This window comes from Oreochromis niloticus, linkage group LG1 (assembly GCF_001858045.2).
Source record: "Oreochromis niloticus isolate F11D_XX linkage group LG1, O_niloticus_UMD_NMBU, whole genome shotgun sequence".
Lineage (NCBI taxonomy): Eukaryota > Metazoa > Chordata > Actinopteri > Cichliformes > Cichlidae > Oreochromis > Oreochromis niloticus.
The window spans coordinates 26,622,081-26,646,152 of NC_031965.2; the positions used below are offsets into that span (position 1 = coordinate 26,622,081).

The 24,072-nt window shown below is 37.3% G+C and overlaps 1 protein-coding gene across 3 annotated transcripts in view; it reads right to left on the bottom strand.

The window, feature by feature from the left end:
- The window catches only part of esrrga (estrogen-related receptor gamma a), a 173,941-nt gene extending 151,199 nt beyond the window's left edge, over window positions 1–22,742 (bottom strand). For 2 of the 3 annotated variants that reach the window (XM_019359727.2, XM_025907091.1), the window contains exons 1-2: window positions 22,450–22,742; window positions 19,801–19,853 (exon numbers count right to left, since the gene is read on the bottom strand). The gene's annotated coding sequence lies outside the window, so the exon portion shown is untranslated. The remainder of the gene's footprint in view (window positions 1–19,800; window positions 19,854–22,449) is intronic. The other variant, XM_019359730.2, reaches the window with a different exon arrangement.
- Window positions 22,743–24,072: the final 1,330 nt, after the last annotated feature.

Genomic DNA, 24,072 nt, shown 5'->3' on the forward strand with positions numbered 1-24,072 from the left:
ATAACTGAGCATCTAAACAAACACATTGCAGACATAGCCAAGAAAGCACGGTACCTTAAGAAACTGGGAAAAATATTAAGTACTTGGACTACAAACTGGAAAAAGCTAAAGTGCTTGTCATGAGAAATATAGACAATCTGGAACAATACCTATGAGCAACATGAACTGGTCTATGAACATAGTAACAAACAACCCCACACTCATTCAACTTTATCTATCCAATAAGAAACATCGTATATGCATGTGGAGTAAATAGGCGCATCACTTATAGAATAGCTGAATATGATTAACTTGAACTAATAACATTTTAGTATATACACGGGACTTGGAATATGAAATAGACCCTGACAACAACAACTTCTTTTCTGTCAATGATAATTGCTGCTACTATACAAATGAACAGTACAACCAGGGGAAACTGAGAATAAACTCAGTTATTAATTATCAATTACCCACTTCAGCAGAAGAAGTCTACACAAAATTTGATCATATCAAGGAATTATATCAAGTAATATCTAAACCACTTTTCAAACCATTCGGTATCATTGCCACATTTAAAACTTGGATTAATATAGACCAAGACCAAGACTTTGAACTGAAGAGTTATAAATTCAGGTAAAGAAAATGGCAAAGAAAGGGTGGAGGAATAAAGGGCTATTTGAAATTTAAGGTGCTGGGTAATATGATGACAGCAATTGATAATGTACTGGAATGCGTAACAGCTGAAATCTACAAAGAAAAACTGAAAAATCTAATTATTAGTTGTATATATAGAGTTCTAGGTAGTAGCACTGAAACCCTTTAAGTCTAAATAGAGGAAACGTTTATAGGTAAATGACACTGAAAATAATACAATAACTTATTGTAACTTATTAATACAATAACATATTTGTAAGTCTTGTGCCACAGACTTATAAATACGTCTGTGGCCATCTTCTAGTTTTTATAGTATACGATAGGAATTAAATAAATTCATTATTTTCAAAAAGGATTTAATAAACAGAACTGGGAATTAATTACATCTCAATGGTGCACACGAGGAATTCCGTAGAATATACACTCTTAATGGACTTCTTTTTTTTCTTTTTTCTTTTTTTTAGAGTTTTACAGTCTCCTTCAGAGCAAATAGACATGGACACGTATTGACAGCCAAGGTAAAGAGTGGACTGACAGCCTACACTCACTACAGATGAAAGATGACCAGAGTTGTTTGTCCTACAGCTGCCACTGTAGCTATCATTTTTTACTTGAATTTGGATGGTAAGAATTTAGAATTCAGTTGATGTAAAAAAAAAAAAAAATATGGGCTTTATAGATAATTGGGAAACATTCTGCAGAAAACCTGGTCTTGTTAGGTAAGATGGCAGCTATCTCTTTGGATAGGACGGTTCTCATTTCTAGGAATTTATTAAATTTATTAAACTCCCAAAAACATGACTATTCAGAGTAAAGACCAGGAGGCAAAGTTGTAGTCTTACATGGCTCTATGCAGCTTCTCCCCTCCTGTTATCTCCCCCAAACCCCACCCCCCTTAGAGGCTGTGTCTGCTTCCAACCCAACAAAAAACAAACCAAAAATCTGCAAAAAAAAAAAAAAAAAATCATTAAAAAAAATTACAAAGGAAATAATCTACTAAACTTGAGTAATTACTTCCTCCAAACCATCAACATGTCTCTTAGACCCCGTTCTTACAAGACTGCTCAAAGAAGTCCTACCATTAATTAATGCTTCAATCTTAAATATGATCAGCCCATCTCTATTAATCAGCTATATACCACAGGCATTCAAGCTAGCAGTAGTTAAACCGTTACTTAAAAAAAACATCACTTGCCCCAATTGAAAATTCCGTTTAGATTATACATGCTTCCCTTAGGCAGTATCTGCTATGCAGATAGGGCTGTGTGATATGACCAAAATCACACATAAAATAATAAGAAATCATTTGTTATCTTATTTCATATTGAAAGTACTATTTCTTTTTACATTTAAATTAAATAATCAAAATGAAATAAATATGGGCCTTAGGTGGTGCTATCCCAGAGTAACACACTAGCTGACCCCACACAGTCACGCAAGCGCTTCCCTGTGTCCTCTGGCTATCATTACTGCTCCTGCATGGTCGTCAGCAAACTAGCCTGTCTGCAAACATTGACTGCAGAGTGTCCAGACTTGGGTGAAGTGCACTGTTAAGCTGATACAGGGATGCATTGTTTAGCTTGTTGACATGTCTGTTGTTGCAGTGTAGTATGCTACGATGTCCTCCAATGCTTCGGCCAGACGCGTAATATAAACGAGGCAACTCGACCTGGTGAAGTGTTTTCGGCTTTGCGTTGTGTACCTGGAGTTGAGTGTTTTGACCAATGCACAAAACCATATATTTATAGAAATAAGTTGTAATGTCTACTTTTATTTTCTTATTTTCTCATTCGTAAACTAGATAAGAGTATAACATGAAACGGCAGATGTTTTAATATCGTCATCCAATAGATTTTGTCCATACCATGTAGCCCTATATGCAGATGATACCCAACTTTATCTATCCATGAAACCAGATAATACACAATTAGTTATAGTACAGGAATGTCTTACAAGATATAAAGACCTGGATGACCTCTTATTTTCTGCTTCTTAATTCAGATAAAACTGAGAATTTGGTACTCAGCCCTAAAAATTTTACAAATATAGCATATAACCAGATTCTTCCTCTGGATGGCATTACCTTGGCCTGCAGTAACACTGTAAAGAATTTTGGAGTTGTCTTTGATCAGGATATTTCCTTCAATGTGCATATTAAACATATATGTAGGACTGCTTACTTCCGTTTCCGCAATATCTCGAAATATCCTATCTCAGAGTGATGCTGAAAAACTAGTTCATACATTTTTTACTTCTACGCTGGACTACTATAATTCGTTATTATCAGCATGTCCTAAAAAATTCCCTAAAAAAGTATTCAGTTGATCCAAAATGCTGCAGCAAGCATACTGACGGGGACTAAAAAGAGACAGCATATTTCTCCTGTACTGGCTTCTCTTCACTGGCTCTCTGTTAAATATTCCTTTAAAAATCCTTCTCATCGTGTACAAGGTATTGAATAATCAGGCCTCATCTTATCGTAATGGCCTTATAGTATCGTATCACCCCATTAGAATGCGTTGCTCTAAGAATGTGGGCTTGCGGTTCCCAGAGCATTTAAAAGTAGAAAGGGAGTTCTAAAGTCTTCAACTTCCAAGCCCTTCTTCTGTGGAACCAGCTCCCAGTTTGGATTTGGGGGACAGACACCGTCCCTACTGTTAAGATTAAACTTAAAACTTTACTTTTTGATAAAGCATATATTTAGGGCTCTGTCGGGTTACCCTGAATCTTCCATTAGGCATGCTGCAATAGGTCTAGTCTACTGGGGGATCCCACAATGCACCAAGTGTTTCTTTTTCAGCCATTTTTTTCACACTCAGTATGTGTTTATATACTTCTCTAAACTTAATCAGCTAGCTGTCTTCGACAGTGAGTCTTTGTCCTTTCTTCCTCCCCTCACCCCAACCATGTCGCGACAGTTTGCCGCCCCTCCCTGAGCCTGGTACTGCTGGAGGTTTCTTCCTGTTAAAAGGGAGTTTTTCCTTCTCACTGTTGCCAAAATGCTTACTCTAAAGGGTCGCTATGATTGTTGGGGTTTCTCTGTTTTGTTTTGTTTTGTATTACTTGGTGTCTTTACATTACAATATAAAGCTCCTTGTTCCTGTTATTTGACACTAAATAAATAAAATTGAATTGAATTAAAAAATTCACTGCAATCAGCAGTCTAAAGGTGAGATTTTACACACTATACCTACTTAGTCCTTCAAAACGCAGAAAAAGTATCTGATGTTTTTTCGGTCTTGTTTTTAAATGGGAAGTCCAGGAAGCTGGTCACTATTATATCAGCAATGCGATAGTTCTTAGCATAAATTTAGATATATAATGAGATGTCTACTTAAAAAGGAAAGAAACAAACATATTACTTTTGATTGCAGAAGTATAATTGAGGACGATGCCTTCATACAGAGGTCACAGAATTCGTTTTCTTTACTATAGATTTTGAGATTTTGTAATCTAACTCCTTTCTTTACCTTGTCCTCTTTCTTTTCATTTTCACTTAACTCTCTCTTTCTGTCTTACTTTTTTCAGCCTTTATTCTTTAAGCGCTCTACTCACTTCCTCTCCTAAATTCCACTCTGAACTTTATTCTCCTCATCTTCATTTTTCTTTTCTTTTCCAATTGACCTGTGCTGACCTTCAGCGTTATTTGACATGTTAACTGTGTGAATTATGTCTTCCCCTGTGGGTCCATGGACTAAAGGTGTGTGTCTCTAGGTCACACAAATTGTCTCAACATGACACCCACGCCATCCAAGATCAGAGCCTTTAGTGTAATAGTGTTGAACTGGAAAAACTGGCCAGTATGAGTGGCCCCAGTATGTCACTAAGGTAAGAAAAATACAATCCTGCTGTACTGAGTGTAGTTCCAATAATGTTGAAAAACCTTTAGTTATTTTGCTGAGAGCTTTTCTTTTTATTCTTACAAAGCTAACTCAGTCTGAAAGCAGACTGAGGTGTACAGATGTAAAGTAAAGGAAATAAAGGACTGAAATTTTATCTCTTTGATTTTAGCTGATTAAAATTGGATTAAAATATTGATACCATCCCCTAGGCTATGCTTGCAACATATCTACACAAATATTAGTATATCTGCAGATCTGTCTGCATCAAAAGTAGATGACTGTCTTTGTGTTATGTCTCTGACAAAGACCTACTGTTAACCACACAATCAACAATGAATATTCTGAACATCATTGTTATATACTCTATCTGCAGTCACTGTATGCATGTGTAAGTGTTTGCGTGTATATGTGTGTAAATCTGGTTGGGGTAGGGGGTTGCATGTATTTGCCTGTGGGTCGCAGTAGGCCCATCTGTTGTAAACCAAAGCAAATCAAACACACAGCTAGAGAATCTCTCCCACAACCCTGACTCCAGCACACCCCTTCTCTTTTTCTCTTATACACCGTAAAAACAGTATAAATGCTATATTAAGTCACTTCCATAAGAATACCATTAGCCTGTCATGTAACCATACAGGCAGTAGGTCTTTCTCAGGTACTTTTAATAAAGGCTTTTTTCATATGTGAACTGTTGACAAAGTTAAGTACATATCTAAGGATGATACGGATTCCTCCTAATAATCCTACCAAATCTCATATATATAAAGATAATTAGTTCTTATTAAGCAAATAGTAAACAACTACCATGCCTCTTTAAAGATACCAACCGAATACAAGTAAAGCACAAGCATGCTCTCTCCATGGTGCTGAGCAAGGCATGCAAGGAAGCAATATTTATTTGCATAGTGCCCTTCACAGATAGAGGCCAAAAAGTACTTTACAGAAAATAAACGAAAAACATACGCAATAACTGAAAGAAGAACAGAAAAACACATAGGGAATATGAAACCAAACAAAGGAAAATGCAAAATGTTTAGTAAAAAATGAAATGATTTCTACAATAAAAGACCAGCTACATTAAAACAACAATGGCTTTTTGTACTTGTAAAGCGTAACTAAACAATATATCTTTTTAGTTTGTTTTTTCATGTCTTCGTTCATAAAGAAACAAAATTTATGAAGAATTTACACTTTATAAAGAACCAACATCCAAAATAGTTCAACAAATACTGTGCAAACAAAAAGTGAGTGGGGGTAAATAGAAAGTAAGCTTACCACATACCCGGAATTTAAACTTACTGGAGTTTAAATCATGTCATTCAACACAAACTGTTAGCTAGATTGCCAAGTCATCGAAAGTCGCTCTTTCTGTTCGTTTTTCTTTAATCCAACACTTGCTTTGAGTTTGTTTTGTTCATCCAACGGGTGCTAGCTAATTAGTCTCAAACAGGCATTGTGTAATGTTAGCTAAGTCATTAAGACTTACTCTAGGAGATACTAGTCGCCTCTTTCTCTCCTCTTCTTCCTCCTCCTCATGCTTTCACATTCTGTCTTCCTGTTCTTCACCTCTCACAGTAAACACTAAACACGTTTTTGCATTGGTGTTTTTCACCTAACTGTGGGAAAACTCCCCCCGACAAGCTGAAGGGGCGCTGTTTCACTAATTTGGAGAAATTCTATGTGAAAAGCATCAGACAATCACAGCCTAACAATACAAACTGATTTATTTTTAAGGTGAAGTTACCACAGAAGAATAAATAATTGGCATATGAGAAGTTTCTGTTTAAGTATAAGCACATATATTCCTCTATTTACCTCAAACATGATTCATTTATGTATATAGGACATAAAAAATTAACAGCACCATTGCACATAGTTTTCCCTTAATTATTTATACATATTTTCTAATAGCTTGTTTAATCATTAATCTAAGTTTGAGAGCTTTGCTTTTAAATGTTTGCTTCAAAAATCAAGACTGACAACAACATAGAAGTCCTCAAGTTACATTTTCGACTTTTTTCTTTGTATATGTGCTACACCTTTTGCCCTCTCTGAAGAAAGGCGTGAGAATGTCCAACACTGAGCTTGTTGATACATTTCATCCTCCTGGAATTGTCAGTATGGTGCATGGGCTATGATGTTTTTCAGCTGACATGTTTTCTGGGCTTATATACAGCATTTTGTCTTTAAACCGCCTTGCAGAAAAACATGTAAGCCATCCCGCAAGCTAGCTGGACTGCCTTCTTTTGCCAGAGGAAAAATTTAAATGAGAAATTTGGGTTTTAGCTGCCAGAAGGCACAAGGCACAGGGGCTTTTTTTCCAGACTGTTTGCTGCTTTAAAAAGACAGTAGGCCAAGGACAAACTCACCAGAGGATTACTAGATGCAGAAAAAAAAACATGTGACTGAGTGGGACAAGGAAAAACTAGACTCAGTTTATGCACTTATAATTTGGAAGGATGTTTTAGCAGGAAGAAAGAGGTCTATGAACTTTCTGATGCTTTGCTGCTTGCTAAATTGCGCCAGTTTGGGTCACTACATAAAGAATAAACTGGAAGGATTCTGGACACAAAGCTGTTTTTCTTGTGTTGCTACATTTTTGCACTTTTAATTCTAACTTTTTTCATGCAGTGGCAAAAGTAAATTTCTTCTGCTTTCTGTAAAGTTCAAAGAAGCATCTTAGTATAAAGTAAAAGGGATTTAGAGTAGAGAGGAGATGTGAGAAAAGAGTGAGGTATGTACGCTGTTTTCTGTTTTTGTGTTCTATATACTGAGATGGGAAAAAGTTATGAATATGCATAAAGCAAAGTAGTACACGCAGGTGACATGCTTGACTTGGGTTGCTGCTGTGAACAACTGCTCTAGACTAATGTTTTCTCCATCGCTCCTTTTCTCAGGAACAAGGGAATGAGGGAGAGAAGAACAGTACTCTCATGGGAACACTTTTTTACCCTGTGGATAAAAAACTAACACACTAATGATGGAGACACACAAACTTACAAAGCTACTGTAGCTCATCCTCAAGGAGCAAATATATACCCCCAACCACATATGAATACAATTCACAATCAACCTCAAAAATGATGAAAACTGTTTTTTTCCTTTTCAAAGTGTAATTCTGGGAAATGTTTAGCATATTTTACAATCTTTCCAAGTCATTTAGAGTTTGTTGTTAGCTTGCTGCAAAATATAGTGTATGAGAATATAATATTGTTATCCTTATAATTAACAATACAGCCTAGATTTTGAAGCAAATATATTTGTAAAGCTCTAAGTCAGAAAAATGACTTTTTAAAATGATAAAGAAAGGTGTTCATTCAATTCATCTTTTTGACCATTTACCACAATAAGAAGAGTTAGCCAAGACCATTCATTAATCAGTGCATCTGCTGAAAATCAAGACGATAGCATAAAAAACAAAAACCTTTTAGCCCATCAGTAAACAAGTAAAGTGCAGAAGTATATGGATTCAGACTTTTGAATAAAAACGAGGAGCGATAGGGAGCAAAGCATCTTAGTTTAACAGTGCAATGTCCAGAGAAATGCATATCAAGACATCATCTTGTAGCTATAGACAGTTTGACAGCATAAAAAAGCTCGACAATTTCAATTTGAAAATACCAAAGTTACATTTTAGCAGCAACTTTTTAAACAGGCAGACAACAGGAGGAACAATGAGGAAACAATGTTAGAGAGTTGGCTGAAAAGAAGCAAAAGAAAACAGAACAGGAGGTGGTACAGAGGGGATTTAGGGAGAGGGATACAGACAAAGGGGTGAGGGAAGATGAGGCAGGTGAGCGGGGTCAGACAGTGGGAGGAAGCTAATGTCTTTATTTCATGGTGAGATGGGACCTTGCATTTACCCCTGAGGTCAGTGGTCATGGAAAGGGTCACTGGGGGTGCTGTGAGGGGGTATCTCAATACAGAAGAAGAGAGAGAGAATATCTATACAAGAAAAAAGTGGAGTGAACACAAGCAAGGGACAGAGTAATGGGAGAAAGAGAGGAAAAAAGAAAAAAAGAAGGAGGCCTAGTTTCAGTCAGGAGGGGAATGTGCAAAGGTGGAAAGGTTGAGAGAGGTTGAGGAGGTGAGAATACTCAAGGGAGCGAGGAGGGGGACACACACACAAAAAAAACACTTCTACTGCAGACATTAAATATTGTAGATTGTGAGTATAACCACAAAATTGTGTTTTGGTGTAGTGTGAGGTATTGAAAATTGAATACATATATTAGTATAGTATAGTCTTCTGTACAGATATAAATAGTGGTACTATTTATATCTGAATGCGTTTCTCCTTCTCTCCCAAGGACCCACCAACGCAGCTGACAGATAAATACAAACAGAGTGAATGTATGAGTCTTTCTCTAGAGTGTTGTTAACAGTTATCCTCTTGAACCGCTTCACTTACTGCCTTTTATTGATATAAATCACATGTGTCAAATACCATGCAATGAATATCTAGTCTAGTCCTATTTATTCCAACATGTAACTGCATTACCAACAATCACATGGATTAACTTTGACAAACATATTAAGATAAAACAGTTATTGAAACACTCTCCCTGTTGTTCCTCAAGGGTATTGTTAGTGCATTTACTTTTATTGCTCCACTCAACTTGGCACTTTCTAACAATAATATAAGCATCAGTTAAATAATATATGAACTGAATGTGTGTGCGTGCTCTTGTTTGATTGGATCGCCTTGTTCAATCTGTGTTTAATGCTGACAATAGTGTCTTCCAGCTAATTAATGGCAGCTTTGAAACTAGGACTCACCACCATAAATCTAGCTCACACACAGAAACACGCACACACGCGCGCGTGCATACACACACATGCACAGAAATGGAGACACTGCAGAGGCATGTGCATAAACACAAAATCTTTTTTTACAAACAGTGTATCTAGAGGCAGACACTTTTCTTTGGTTTCAGTTCTTGAGGGGAACATTTGTATCTGAGAAGATCTCCCACTGACACACATAGAAGTACTGCATGTAAGCTAGGCACACACGCAAACAAAAGACCTGGCTTTAAAAAAAAAAACCTGGAAAAAGTATCAAACAAGTTGACATTGCAGTTTTTGTATTGTACATCAGGGAGTGCCTATAACTGTAAAACATCATATAGGGATTAAAAGGATGCAGATGATAGTGTCCCATTAAGAAAAATATAAATATTTCAGGATAATGCAGCTTGAAATTTTACTTAGCAAGGTGTCCTAAACTTGAAGTCACAGGACTTAAAATGATGACTTGAATGAATGACCTCTCGAAAGATCATGTTTTAAAGAACCATAAGTATCACATTAGCAGACATATAATATTGTTTGAGAGTTAAAACTTTACAGACTATTTAGAGTGGTATGAAAAGAAAACTATTCATGATGGAGACATGGATTCTGATATTGTGATTATATTGCGATCATAATCAATTTAAAAGCCCATTTAGATTAAAAAGACTTCACATAAATACTTTAATCAAAATAAATGTGGATTTCAATAGGTTATGGAGGAGTCGTTTAGTCCACTTCATAAACCAATCAATCAAAAGAAAAATTGTAGCCTGTAAATGATATGAACAGATTACTTTGAGGTTGATGCACTTTTCAAAAATGGCAGCTCCAAAGCTTAACTTTTTGTGTTTCTGTAAATTTACATAAAGAAAGTTCATAAGGAATTAAGAGCAACAAAAAATATCACATTGCTGAATAGACATGCTGAATAGACAATAGATGTATCTTCAGGGAGCTAATAAAACGCATGCCAAAGTATGAAAATAGTTTCTGAGAATGACAAACCATCTGTTGACCACTTTTGTCTGTTTCAGCTAGACGAATTGCACATGTAAACACAAGGATGTATTAATTTAATTTAAAATAACTTTGATAGCCTTAGCTATTGTTGTTCATATGTAAAATGAAGAAAGCACTCAGTGAAATTTCACCGAAACACTTTTCCGATTTCATTCACACTGAATTCATGACATCATACGAAATCAATATTAATAGAAACCTTGCAATGTATACACAAACATCAATGGTACATTTTGGGCTGCATTTCCCTTTAAATTTATTTGAGTTGTCACTCATAACTAATAGCTGCCTTTCAAAAAGGTCTAACTTAAGTTTAAAGAGTAATTTCATTTATTTTAAACTCTGACCTAAAACATTGTTGGAGACATACAAACCTGGTGGTCATGCTGCTACCTTCTTGTAATAGATTTAATTAGCTATGTGCTGAATCTGACAAATGTGCGATAGTCAGTCTCAGTGCAGCAATGTGTGTAACAATGTTTTATAAACCTCTGTCAGCTCACAAGTGCTTTGTTTATTTTATATTAAATTTTTTATCTCTGTGTAAGTGTGTGCAGATATGTCTGTGGATCTCGGTCATTGATATGATTCATGGCGATGGCATGATGACTGGAGTCACACTGAGAGTCTACAGTTTTCCAAAAATACTTCATCTGACTAATATCATGGAGTAGGAAGTGTGTTTGGATAAAAATATACAGTTAAGGAACCAACTAAATATCAGTTTTATTTTTAATAGATTTTTGGTCCTACATGTAGGTATAGGTATTGTAAATCTAGCAGCAGATTTGCCTCTGAAAATGCTATAAGGCCTTCAAGTATACGCAATTTACTCTGCACACGCATTGATTTAGCCCTATGATTTTTAACTTTTTGGCATTGACTATAGTGGCACGATGTGATCCTTAACACTAAAAAATAACTACACACAGTCTCAGTTTACTTTTAGACTCTGTATTGCTGTCCAGTTTTATCTCTGCCTGCGTTACCTCTGTATGAGTGTGATACAGCAGGTTAAAAATATCCCTTTACCTCTCAAAGGCTGGCTACCCACTATTGCCCTATGTCCTTGAATTCACCCATGTCTTGCATTTGGAAAAACAGGACTGCACGTGGTCTGTGCCCACCAAAAATTCACATTTGTACAAAATAGTAACCATTTTGGCTAAGGGATGAAACCAGTTTTAAATTACTTCAAGATGTTCCTCTAACAGCCATTTCTGACTTTATGCTTGCTTTTATTGTAACACGCTCAACACTTGATTTGAATTATTCTCATACGTTTTAGTGGCTGTTTCTGAACTACAATTAAAAATTCTTGAACTATTACTTCCTAAACAGGGTCTTACCTAGTAACAACGTTCCTTTTTTCTTCTACTGTTTTTTCAGTTTTAAAACTTTCGCTCTTCAAACATATGTGCAGCTTTCACAAATCACTAGTGACTTCATATTATACTACAGTGTATGGCCGAGTGATTCAGCAGATTATCGTGCAGGTTTTAAACATCTGACATGCCATACTGCATTTTGGCTTGATTGGGGAGTTTTCCTTCTTCTGAAAGTGTCATCTGTATCACAGAGTGACTCAGCAGGCTATAAATACAGCTCTGGTCTGAATTTCCTTCAGACCCATATTTCTATTTTGTTCTGAAGTTATTCTTGTTCTTGGTCTTAGTATTGGACATCTGTATGACAGAATGTGATTCAGTCAGCTATAAATATGAATGGCCTTTCTGCTCGGCCAGCCACACGGATTAGCAGCTCTTCCTGCTTTTCCACTGGGCTCAAAACACACTGCAGCAAGCTCTTGCGCTCTCTCTCGCTCTCTCTTTCTCTCACTTTTACACACACACACGCATTCACACTTACTAGAACTCACTACAACCTGCGCATACATACACACTGGAAGAGAGATGATGCTGAGTGTGAGAATGTTGAGATGCAGCTGCCACTGGCCTGTCCTGAGCATACTAAAAATGATAGTGAGTTAGTATATCTGTTTTTTCTTACTTGTTTTACTTTTCACATATTTAGATTTACACAAATACCCTCTGTATGTGTGTTTGTGTGTCTGTGTGTAAATGGTTCAACTGTCCTCCATGACCATAACAGCCATAGCAAGTAATGTATGAATATGAAACTTCAGCTCTGTAATAACAGGTGGTCCTTGGGGAGAGAATTGCAATGGCTGCCTCTGTTCTAAGATGGTCATGATTATCAGTGGTTATGATCTGGTGTATCATTTGGCTTCAGTTTGGCTGAACAGGGGAGAACAGATAGTCTTGGGGAACACAGGAAGGTCAGAATTATTCATTTTACTTCAAAGAGAGCAACATCAGGAACTTTCTACATATTATTGGGTAGCTAAGGCTTACAACACATTGAAAACAGATGTGATGGCTTTGATTATGCAGATTATAGCAGAAATCTGTGAGTGTGTCATCAGATTGATTTGGACTCTTTGCTTTTAATTGTGTTTTACGATATAACAGTCGGCGACTTTAACCAGTAAGTCCTTTATCCTTGTGGTTGAAAAACGATATCCTTGCTTCTCCATATCAGCACCCAAAGCTTCTAAGAAGCAAAATTTATCTACACACAGACTCTGCAACATCTCTACTTACTAAAATAGCTGTGTGCATTGTGTAAAAGTTTATGGAAATAGGCCTGGTTCTGGTTTGCATCGAATATCAGACCACACAACGTGTAGATTAAATAGAAAAGAACCTTGATCGTGAAATATCATTTGGTGCAGCTAAAATGGCTAATATATGTATGATTATGTTAAAGAAAAGTATAGATTATGAGGACACCATAAATTCTATTCTGCTGATATTTTCTGTTGTACATGCTCATAGGATGATCTGATTGGTGGGGTCTGGTTTCAATGAAAATACTAAGGCTGGTAAATGATCCTCAGCCCAGGAGGAAATTAACAAGTGGCTACCAATGCTTTGGATTACATGCTACTATACTTACACACCAAGACATTCACACACCTGACAGCTACTTTGGTCTCTGTGACGAAGGGATTCTGATTGAATTAAGACAGTAAGATCTTATTATCCACAGATTGAATGTATCAATATATTTGTCTTTGCTGGAGTTATTAATAGTACCCAAGAGGCAACCAGACACCGAAGCATGGGTTGACAAACAGACCCTTGAGCTATTAATAAAAGAGGATGGAAAAACTATAGTCAACCAGCAGACTTAGTAAGAGAGAGAAGATAAGTCTCACACACATACTGAAGCCTCAAGAACAAGGTGGGAAAAGTGTGCCATTTGAATCCTCACTATTTTGACTGAAGTTAATTGAGAAAAAGAAATTGCAATAATTACACAAAAAGGATGAAAAATGACAGGTTATGACAAGTTACTGATCGCAAATTAAAAATCATCTTGGTCTCAGGGTTGTTGTTTTCCTGTCCGCTTGTTTTGTCTCTAATCTAGATGTGTGGTACGGGCAGACTGGAAACAGAGCACCTTTGTTTTGTCAAAACTTCTTCGTGTCAGATCTTACTTTGGAAATCTCTTTACATTGATATTAGGTAAAAAGCTAAACTAATAGATAACAAAATTTGTGGTGATGCTAAGGCTCAAGATGCCTGATGTGAGGTTGTGCTGTATGTGAAATTAAGCGTAGGTTTACTGTAAGTGCATTTGAGCTTGGCTATAGGTGGTTATGGAAAATATTCTCTCACAAGGGGCAGCAACTGTTTTTCCCAGTAGACACAAGATCATGTGCGACCCTTATCACTTTCAAACCGACAGCTTAAACTAGGGCAGGCTTCACATACAGATATAGAAAAATACACACAGACAGACATGCGCACACACACACACACACACACACACACACACACCTGAGTATGAAGGGCTGAATGCTTTGCTGTTCTCTCTTTTTGGTTTGAATTAAGCAGCAGGTGACCAGATGAGTATGGAGAGAAAGAAGGAGGAAAGGATCACTACCGAACTTAAGAATTAAGAGTCCCATCCCTTTCTCACACTCTTTCCATCAGATTACCATAGACCTTTGACCTGTGCGCTTTATACCTGCATTTGCTGCATCTTGTGCTCAGTCATAACTGGTGAAAAAGCAACAATCTTTGTAATGGCAACCTTGAAATAATTACATGCTAATACTGGCTGGATTTACATTCAAAACAGTTCTGAATAAATATTGAAAATGTGCACCCTCGGTGTTTCATACTAGCTAATCAGGGGTTGGATATTAAGGAATATCATCTGCTTGAACATTAATGCATGAATGCACCTTATTGTGCCTCAAAACTAAGCAATTAAATAACACGTTTTTGTTGTTAATTGTCTTAGTTTGTCACATAATAGTGACAAGACTCATGCAGGTTCTTCTTACCTTTATAGATTACTGTAAGAAATTAGATCCCCCTTGTCTAATTCAAGCAAAAACTAAAACAAATGAAAAGCAAACAACAACAAAACTTCAGCAGTTGCCCATTACATGGCTGGTCATGTTCCCTGGATGGCTGCATAGTTAGTCTATGGGATACACACCCTAGCAATTTCTACTGGGCAAGGCATGGCTGTTCTTTCAGAGCATAAAGGCTTTCATTTGCTGGATATTTTTACATTTTTATGCTGCATAGTCCAGCTCTCGAGAATAAAAGTATTCAGTAGGCAGCACAAAGGCCGAGTGAAACAAAAAGAGAGTGAGCAAAAAGGAGAATGAGAAAGAGAGATAGGGAATGTCAGCGCAGGAGAAAAAGGAGAAGTGAGCTAAAATTTAAGGGATATTTTGCTGCTCATGATTTGCTTGATTTAACACTTTGCAATGCTGAAATTAATCCAGTATGGAAAGAAGAGTGGAGGGTTTGTGCTCTGGATGTCTTTACAAAAGACTGATCAAAAATACTATGCAGACTATATTATATCCCTGAATTATTTTTAACTTCTTGTTTTGCTTAGTCAGCTCAGTTATGTTTGCTCTGATGATGTTACTCCACAGCGGCTAAAGCGCTGTAAATAGGTTTAGCAATTAAACCAATGCCTCAGAAAGCATTGGTATCATAATAAAATACTCAAAAATGTATACTAAGCTTCAAAAAAGGCATAAGACACAAGGTAATGTCTATTTGCACTAATTCTCCGAGTAACACCAGGCAATGTCCTATCTTTGGTAATTCCATGAATACAGCGCTGAGGGGCAAAACATGCTGTCCTCCTGCTAATGAAGCTTTCAGCCCTGCGCCACAACCACACAATGACAGCTGGCAGGGGAGGGGCAGGAACTACATGCCATGAAATAAGAGGGGGTAAAAATTGATTAGCAATTTTCATTTGCGCTAAGCTAAACAAAAGAAGGCTGCTGCCCTATTCTGCATATCATCATGGGGTGGGAGAGGAGGAGGGTGGGCAATGTTGACGGTGTTGGGCTGGGGTGGGAAGTGATCTTTCAGAGCTCAAGGCATCTATTGTTTAGTTAGAGAGGATGTGGTTGTGTGTATGTGTGTGTGGGGGGAGCAAAGAGGGACTAGGATGGAAAGATGAGGGAACTGAGGATCAGAAACGAGTGAAGAAAGGGGGAGGAGGAAGATGTTGAGGGCTGTGGAAAAGCAAAAGGGTTAAAGTAAAGGATGGGGGCCAGGGAAGCAAGCAGGGAGTGCAGAAGAAAGAAGTAGGGATGGGAGCACTGGGAAAGACAGGGAATGAAACAGACGGACACATTGATGAAAGACATGAAAGAGTGGGTAAAAAAGATTGGGATTAGGGATGAAAAAGAGTGACATATAGGGAGCTTGACGAGTGGAATACTGAAGGGTTTGATAAATTAAGTGTAAAGAGGAGAAAGTAATAGGGTGGGCTTTGTCTGGCAAGACAGAGGAAAGGAACACATAGGGAGAGTGTTGTCCAAGAGTTCATGACTAATTCTGAAAATTAAAGCTGGACCAGGACGGTGCCACAATGCTTTTTAAAAGACAAAAGCAAAGTGGCTGGGTAAAAAAAAAAATGACACCACCATCACTTTTAAAGTTATTAAAACCATTGAATATATTGAATATAGAGGCTCTAACAATAGAGAAATTTGCCAACCCAGAAGAAAAAAAATGCAGTACGCGTGCAGTACTGTGGCCAAGCTATGTTGTTGTATGGGCAGTTTTCTTGAAGGGCTTTTTGGCATGACCGGGATGCATGATGGCTTATTAACAGTGACACTAGTGTGCTTTAAGCGCGTGCCCGCCCACACACCCACACACACACTAATAAATGCAAAAAAGGCGAGAAAATAGCAGCTGGTAAGTGAGTGAAAGCAGAAAAAAAAAAATCAACAACTTTTAACCAAAACACTGTACACAACTCTAAATTTAATTTTCTGCAAGATTAAGCACAATAATGACTAGCTTTATAAAAACCCATAACTAATGGCTTCCAATGAGCCAATCTATAGGCATTGATCTGCTCAGTATCTCATAGACTCACAGTGCAAAGCCTATAAATGAAGGAGGGAAGAGGGAGAAGGCAAGAGACAAGAAAAAGGAAGGAAAAAGAGTGGAAGAGGAAAGAAAATGAGAAATGGGTGATGGGAGAGAGACAGGTGCAGAGAAAAGGGGGAGGATAATGACTGAAGTGAGATGAGGAAAGTAAAGGCAAAAAGATAGAGTGCAAAAGAAAAATGGGAAATAAAAACAAATAGTGACTCAGTATAGCTCTAATATTATATTAATATTAATATTATATTTTCTTTTTTCTTTCCTGTGAGTGTATTATACTTCAGTTGTTTTCCAGCATTTGTCAAAAAACAATATCACTGTTTTCTGAAACACTGTGCTGATGAAGCCTGGACTGTGAATACAAGTGAAACCACATAGCAATAGTTTTACAAATGAATTTCAGTTAACTAGTGCCAAACTTTATTCTTCACAGTTGTAGCCTGATTTTATTTTATTTTTTAAGTTTTATTATAGTGCTTTTAATTCTGGATTGAACTATAGCACACAAAATTGTTGAAATATGTGCACTAATCCTGAAATAAAAAGTAAGACAATCAATAGCAACGCAGCTGGAGTTCAAACAATGCTACAATAAAAATCATCATTATATACTTTTAAAGGTTTTTAGAGCAATTAGCTGTCTAGTGGTTTTCTATATTGTTAATCCTACACTTGACAGCTTTTTAAAGGCTCACTGACTAAGATCTAAAGGTGGTGGCATGTGAGGAGGATAGAGTGAAATAAAACAATCCTCTGCTGAAAATGCACAGAAGCTTAAATCCGGAGAGGGCGCCTTGCGTTAATCCCCATGGATTAGGCTTCTAAATACTTCTATTCAAGCCAATTAATTCATGCATATATCTGTCTCCGGCTCTTTTCATGTCATTTAAGATGATGGAGGGCAACTTCCTGGGAAATCAGGAGAATGTTGAATATGTATCTACATTAATGCATACAGGGCTCTCTTTTCAGAATCATGTGGCAACAAACTATACATCCTTAGGTGCTGCACATGCACATGGGCATATGCTACAATGCAGAGGTATACATTAAGATTTTAATGGGGGAATGATAGTGGGAGGGTGAGGATTGAGAGGGGCCTCCAAAAGTTGACTGACGTACTCTGACAGCTGAATACTAATCATGAGATCAACCTCTGTCTAAATCTACAGGATCTCAGTGGGACTTCTGGCTGGGAGAAGCATAGAAAGGATTAACAGTAAATACAGAAGGCTTACAAAGAACAGAGAGACACCAGTGGACAGACTCAACAACTTGAAACAAAAGGCTGAGAGGAAGAAGTAACTAAAGATGCAGAAGTTGACCACTGAGAAGTGAATGATGTTCCTAAAATATGTCTCTATCTATATTATTGTGAAGAAGGTGGCAGAAAGGAAACAAACAAGACAACAGAAAAAAAAGACAATCGTCAAAGATAGAGTGCAGAGGTTTACATAGGTGAGATCAATCAGCGAACCAGGGAAGAGACGGGAAGTAGAACTAACACAGGGCATGAAAGAAAACTAATCTTCAAATTAATTGAGATAACCCAAAAGTCATTCACCAAGAAGAGACAAGAAGAGTCACATTAGTCATGAAAGCAGAAATGAGGGAACACTGAGGGAACTAAAACAACTGTAAATAATAAAAATCAGACATGAGCCAAAGCAGGATTACAAAGCTGAAACTCATCACTAGAATAGCCATAAAGTAGAAACAGGAACCACAGACTCAGTGTTACGAACTAACTGGAACTAACTAGAATAATAAAGAAATCAAACAAGAATCAGGAACTTAACCCAACAAACACAAGAAAAATAGGGAAACCAAACTGAAAACAATGAATATTAAACATGAATACAGAAGCCGGAAAACAATTAAAAAACCAGGGTTCACAATAAATACCAAGAAATTGTTTTATTTACACTTGAATTCATTTCCTGTTTGCACTGATGTCACTAATGATTTGGTTTCCCAGTGACATCATCAAGGCCTGAAGTGGAGTGCAGCCTTTAGTGTTTGAGATGTCTCAAGTCTCTGGTGTTTGTGTGCATATTTTTCTGGTTTTGTGACTGTGTTGTGTGTACATGTGTGTGTGCACACATATAAGCAGGCTGGAAGGCAGCAACCGCTGCATAGAGTATTAATAGGACCTCATATCACCCAGAAAGGCTTCCAGATAAATAGAAGCTCACATCAGGCTTCAGTCTATCATCAGATTACAACTCCTGAACTGTATCCACATTTTGATGACTGGTATATAAAAATCTGCTTGGAAAAACGTAATGGTAGTAGCAAAAGACTGACAGAAAAGAAAACATTAGCAAACATAGTAAAGATGTCACGTAATGAAAGCAATTGTATCTACATTTGTCCTACAAAGACTACACAACACTGACACTGGTGACGTGCAGCATAGTTAAACAGAAGACTTAGCAAATCCACAAAACTTTAAGTAACAAATCAAATGGGCACAAACATGACAAATTGTTGAATATATTACCACTGATGGTAATTGCTATAACCTTCTTGACCAGTTTTCAATCCTAAACCACAACTTACTGAATATGGGGCCACATGTTATGAGCAACTGGTCTGAGTATATGGCTGTACCCAGAGTTATAGCCCTGACTTAATGATTTATCAGTAAATGTGTAAATACCTGTTAAATTTACCAAGCTTGCCACTGGAAGTTAATTTTACAATTATGGGTATACCACTTAATATGAATCTTCATAGGTATTAAATGCACCTGGTCATTTCTTGGCTCAAGGAAACAAAAACAAAGACTGCTTGATGAGGAAATGCTTAATACAAAAAAATGAATAAAAATAAAATATAATAATAATATTAATAACTTCCACTACATTAAAAATTAATGTGTCAAATGTTTGGGCTTATATATGATACAAATATAAGAAAGTAGAGTAAAAAGAAACCATTAAAGCTTGTAAGTGCAAGTTGTACCTATCTTGGTGATATAATTAGAAAATCATGAGTCTTTAACTTTGAGTTTGTAGCACTGATCCTCTTACCTGATATTCTTCTACTTAGGTAACTGCTGTAAGGTGTGCTCAGTCCGTGGATACTGTGATAAAGTAAAAAAAAAATATTATACTCTGCCGCTGCTTTGTTAGAATTACATAGGATTAACTAACACATTGCAGAACATAGAACCAAGGTGACTAGCAGTGTTTCACGAGGTCTGTAAATTTAAAGACATTTAAAAAATGCTGATATGAATGTAAAATGTCATTCACTCAATCGTTAAACTTTCTCCGAGTCCTAAGCTCTGTCTCTCCTTTTCCCCCTATTCTCTTGTCTTTTAACAGTCACTCTGACTCTCTGTCACTATGATCTGACATCAGTCCGTCTGATTGGTCGACCCAACTCGTGCACTAACCAGTGACATGCTTTAATTATTGAGCGGCTGACCTCAATTGGTTGGCTGGAACAGCTTAAAACACATTTCTCCACACACAAACACTGCATGCACATACAAGCACACACTTTTACACACTATGATCACACACTCACAAACTCAGTACATTCTGCACACTTACAGGCTCACCCTGGGGATAGTTTCTAAAGTCTAAATATATACTGTGGACACCATCAACACTGCCTGTTACTTCTCTTAGTTCATTCATGCTAAAAGCACATTAGTTATGATAAGAAGCATGTCGCATTAACATGTGTTTATACCAAATATATGAATCTAAAACATACCTAAACTGGGAAATAAATACAGTTGAGATATGACCCAAGAGTCTCAGAACAAGCTACATTGTAGTACTTTTTATGTTATTAACATATTTACAGACGCTTTAAAAATCTTGAAATACAGATAACTGTGAACAGTACTGTAACGCTACTGTTACTGTTTAAGACAACAACATCATAATCCACCGAAGTACTCTACATGGTTATCCCATTTTTACATAGTTTTTTTTTTTTTATTTTATGATTAAAAGAAACTGGAGCAGAATAAAATTAGAAGAAACACCCACCAAAAATGGATGTAGTAATGCTAATTTAACAAGTTATTTAATCTTTTCATTAAAAAGAGACAATTTAAAATTAAGTTTAGGATTCTTTTTAAATTCAAGAATGAACATGTGCAGTAGAAAATTTATGACACAACACAGATGTTGATAGAAACATGAATCCTGATATAGCTTTCATAACTGTGCTGCGAGAAAGAGAAATGAGACACATCTTTTGGTATGACATGTATGCACTTAGTATGCTATAATTTAATATCCAAATATATCTTTGAGAGTATGATCAGTGGTAACATCCTGCAAATGATCAAACACAGTAGGTGATACTGGATACCCACATTGCTTCATGAGACATGATGCAACCAGTGCATTTTTAGATTAGGGTATGATGGTATCCTACCTTTAGTATTAAATATAGTCCCTCTGGTTCCACTTCATTTCAAATGTGAGAGGGTGAGGGTGTTTTATCTTTCTGCTAGCATTACAACGTCAAGTGTTTGGCACTCAAAGCAATAAAGTGGCACACGTCTTCAGTAATGGCATTCATCTCAAGAATGTCTTCAGAAACATGAGTGACATGTTGTCTCTCATTATATTTTGATGAGTGTAACCCAGCTGGGCTCCATGGCATGCTGTGTGGCTTGTGGTCTATGATTAGTTGCAAATAGTTCAATGGGTCACACTACTTGGCTCTGTTCCCAAGACCTCACAAGGTTCGGACACACAACCCCCCATCCACATGCCCACATTTCGAGCGCAGAAACTGAATTCGAATTAGATGAGCAGGTACATGAGATTTATCTTTAAATTTGCAAGCCAGTGGTTTATGTAATGTCTGTTAGTTAAGTCTTCAGGATGTCGATTGGTGTATAGAAGTGCTATTGTGACTGCCCTTGCTATAACAGGAGAATAGTAGTTTAAGTTTTACTGGACTCCTGTTCAGAGCAAAGTTTTTGTTTTTTTTTTAACTTTATTTGTATACAGCAGAGACAGACAGGAAATTCAAGAAAGGTTAGCAGGGGAATGACATGCAACATGAATCACGAACTCATCTATAAGGTTATTTTATGCCAAGGTTTTAATGTGCATTATATTTTGTCTAGCTTTTTCTGAAGTTACAGGTGGTTCCAAAACTATTCCAACAATCACTACTGTGAGAAAGGGCATGTTTATTTCACTATTATACCTGCGAAATTTCAGCTGTTTAATCTGGACAGTTTTGAAAGGAAAACAGACAACTAACCAGAACAGATACACATATGCATGCTAGACAAATGATACCCACTGACATCACTCACACACACAAACAAATGAACACAGTCAAACAGAGCTCTCAACATGGAGCTTCATGCATGCATGCGTGCGTCTCTGAAGTTTGGCAGTGTGTTTCTTTAGTCCATACGGCGTTTTGTATTTGCCATAATCCCCTGTCAGCAACACTTAGGCAGGCAGACAATAGCAGAGAAGATCGGCAGCCAAACCCCCTTCACTCTGAGCTTGGCAGGTCAGTGTGCAAGCAGCAGGTTACACACACACACACACAAACACGCACACACAAACACACACGCGTACACTAACTCTCACAAGCAGTACTGTACGTGGATATCCATGAAGCATACACACACTTAGATACACACACTGCAAACACACATGTCCTGCTGAGATGCACGTTACTCACACCTTCTCGCGGCTCTCTTCAAAGAGTTGTGGTGCAGTTCTCAAGGACACGGCTGTCTGAGATCCTCTCTCTTTCTCTCTCTCTTCTTATCCTGGCATACTCTCTCTGTCTCTCTCACACTCTCTCATTTGCTTCACGGCTGCAGGACGCAGGACAACAGATGCAAGTGTGTCGCTGCCTCTCTCTTCTCCTCTTTATTCATTCCTTTTCCCTCTGTCCCTTTCTCTCCCCTTTCCTCTCTTGGTCTGCAGCTAAGAGGCAGAGCACATTCTCTAAGCCATGAAGCAGAGCTTCTCTCTTTTTTTTTCAAGTGCCGGGTAGTATGAGAACGAGGAAGTGAGAGAAAGACGAAGGGAGGGAGGAAGAGGAGGAAGGAATCAACTGACCAAACTGATGTGCCACTCCAGGACACTAGTGTTCTGCAGCCAGCCAGAATGCTACTGCGGGAAAAAGCAAACAGTTTTACTGTAAGTTATCAGCTTTACAGTAAGGCTGTAGCAGAAGCAGTGGAAACTTCCCATATGTTCCAGCTTTGCAAAAAATGGAAAGGAACAAAAACATTTAGAAGAAATGATGGATTAATGAAAAAAGGCAAATAATGAAACAAACTAGCAAACAAACAGAAAACAACAGAACAACCTGATGAAAAACACTGAATTTAAACATATATGGATAAAAAGGAAAATGTTGAGAAAAGAGGAAAAGAAAATAGAACAGAAGAGAAATGTCTCGACAAGAGGAGAAGAGAGAAGTGGAAAAAGGAAGTCTAAGTATTCCCTAAAGCCTCGCTGTCTCTTCTGAAAAATGGTCCCTGCAGGCAGGATCCAAAAAGAGGCAACACAAACAAACAGAGAGAGCAGAAACAAACATCTATTTATGGAGGAGGGGGTCCAGTTTCCCAACCACATTTGCAGCTTTTTTGACAGTGTTACCAATTCAGCAGTTTACAAGTAACAACTATGTTTAAGAGAGGACAGAACAGAGCGAGAAAGAGAAGAGAGGAGAGAAGCGGCAAGGAAGTCTGTTAAAAATGGTGCCCCCCCTAACCCTAACCCTGTATTAACAGCTTAAGTGAATATAATACATAAGATGGATTGTAAAGAGACAGGGATTTGTGTACATATGCAACGCATTTCTGAACATAACAATGAAAGATCCACAAATTGCCTTGTCGTTATTCATTAAAAAGATAAATAACTATAACAGTGCAGTCTCTATGATTCAAAATTCATGCAACAGTAGCACAGCAATGATGATTATTATGTTAGTTTTCTTGGATTTCAAAGAATCATAGTGGGAGTGGAAGACTTGGATTATCATGATCCCCATTTTATCCTGAACTATGCAGCCCTCAGGCCAAATGAAAGCCATTCTGCACTGATGAAGAACCAGCAATTGATTTGCTATGGAAATACACCACATCAGCAGTGGCTTATCACACATGGGATCAATCAGGCTAGTTTTAGTTAAAGAGAAACCACTGCCACTAAAATTAAAATGTTTCACATGCTCTGCTCGAACAACAGACTGGGTGGTGTTTGAGGCTTTTTATTCATTGCCTTTGTTCGTGAGTCATTTGACATAATTGTGATGGATGGATGTGTTTCATTTTGAATCAAATATTA